At 35.0% G+C, this 2,205-nt stretch overlaps 1 non-coding gene across 1 annotated transcript; it reads left to right on the top strand.

Annotated features, from left to right (window-relative positions):
* Nucleotides 1–1,437: 1,437 nt before the first annotated feature.
* Nucleotides 1,438–1,543, top strand: LOC122030767. The gene has a single exon (XR_006125605.1). It is a non-coding gene; the product is annotated as a small nucleolar RNA R71 (small nucleolar RNA).
* Nucleotides 1,544–2,205: the final 662 nt, after the last annotated feature.

Genomic DNA, 2,205 nt, shown 5'->3' with positions numbered 1-2,205 from the left:
AGACGGTTCAGATTGAGCTTCCAATTATTGGCCCATGTGAAATCTGCACATCCAAAAGAAAAACAAATCTCCCACAAGCATATTATATAGTATAGAGCTAGAACCATATCAAGATAAGATGAATAAGTAATAAAAACTGAATCACATCCAACAAAGTCAATTATAGGTACCTCCATAAAGTTTTCCAAAAGATCACAAGAAATACTAACCTTACTTTGCTGAGAAATACCTGAAATTTCTAAACATGTAAATGTGACTTCCTCTGAATCAAATGATGGTTCTGGCTCTAGCTTAGGTGTTGATGATATCAATGATGGTGATTCTTGAGACTCTACTAGCTCTGTATAAGTCCCTACACATTGTTCCACAACATGATCAATTCTTAGATCCTCTAAGGGTTGTCTTGACAAAGGTAGTGATCCTTGAGATGCCGCTTCCACAACACAACTCCCTACACATTCTTCCATATCATCATCATCAACACATACATCAAAAAATAAACCAACATCTATGTCCTCAATAGGAGAATCAATAACAAGAGGATCAATAACTTCACTTGCAGTTTTAAGTTGATCTACCACATCACATTCATCATCTGAAAATTCAATGTCACTATAACACCTTATAAAATTTTGAGGTAGATCTGAAAACTTATTTACCACTACATTATCAATAAAATCCTCATCTGAAAAATCTTCATCTTCATATATATTTAAAAATCTACACTCAACCATATTAGTGTCACAGGATTTGCCGAAGTCTTTATTTTCATTTACCCCCACTAACCTTTGTGGAAAAGGAACCCTTAGTGAAGGTCCCGGGAAAGACTGAACTCCCTTTTTCCCAAATTCCCTTTGGGCTTTTGGAGGAGGTCCAACTTGCTTATCTAATGTTGGTGTGATTAATCGTTGAGGGAAAGGTACTTCTGGCCTTTGGGAATTTCCTAGATAAATGGAATTGAGTTCTTGTGATCTTCTATTATTCTTCTCCTCAATTCTAAACATGTCATTCTTCAGAAGTTCTTCATGATTTTTGCCACTTCTCAACCCCACATCATCACACTTTTCATTGGATCTTGACTGTGTAGGAGGGGGATCTTCTTTAAACCATTTTGAAACAATTCTATCAAGCTTTGCCCCCAAATGTTTGAACTCCTCACTCTGTGACTTGTGAATTTCAACATTTTTAGGTGGATGAATTTCATTTTGTTTGACAGGCTCTCTTACATTTATGGCTTTCACTTCTTGAATATCTGAGGGAAATTCCATCCAACTTTTGTTCGACCATTCACGGAGGTTCAATGTCACTTGATCAATTAACGAATAAGCTTCATCTACACTTTTGTCCATAAAAGAACCTCCAGCTGATGAATCCAATAAAGTCTTGTCTGAGAAAGAAATTCTCCCATAGAATATGTGCAAAATCAACCATTTTTCAAAACCATGATGAGGGCACTGTCTTTGAAGACTCTTGAATCTATCCCATGCTTCAAATAATGATTCTCCATATGCCTGAGCAAAATTTGTTATGCAATTCCTCATATACACCGTTCTACTTGGAGGGAAAAAATGATTCAGAAATTGCTTCTCCAATTGTTCCCAACTTGTGATGCTTTGAGGACAGAGAGAATATAGCAAAGTCCTTGCTTTATCCTTGATACTGAAAGGAAATGTCATCAATCGAACTGCATTTGCTGATACTCCTTCGTATTTCACCAAATCACAAATCTCTAAAAATGTTTCAAGATGCAGATAAGGACTTTCTGATACTTCTCCTCCAAATTTATGACCTTGTATCATGAAAATTATCTCTGGGTCTAGTTGGAAACTTTCTGCTTCAATTTGAGGTTGCACAATGGGAGATAAAAATCTTGCAGAAAAGGGTGTAGAAAAATTTCTCATGGGCCTGCTTGACATGTTAGTGCTCATGGATATTCAAGAAGCAAAAGAAAATTATCAAGAATCAAAAACAAGAAATAAAATGCAATATGAAAAGCAAGAAAGCAAATGCAGAATTTAAATTGCAAGAAAGAAAGTGCATAATGAAAACAAGAAAGAAAAGATAAAAGGAAAAAGAAAAATATCTAGAATAATTCATATGCTAAAAATTGCAAGATACGTTTACAAAAGAAAATAAGAAAGAAACTAGATCAAAAGAGAAAACAGAGAAAAGTTAGATTAGAGTGCTAGAAATCAAGAATGCAAA

The sequence above is a fragment of the Zingiber officinale genome, chromosome 10B, assembly GCF_018446385.1.
Source record: "Zingiber officinale cultivar Zhangliang chromosome 10B, Zo_v1.1, whole genome shotgun sequence".
NCBI lineage: Eukaryota > Viridiplantae > Streptophyta > Magnoliopsida > Zingiberales > Zingiberaceae > Zingiber > Zingiber officinale.
The sequence above is the reverse complement of the archived record's forward strand: the minus strand, read 5'-3'. Positions and strand labels throughout refer to the sequence as shown.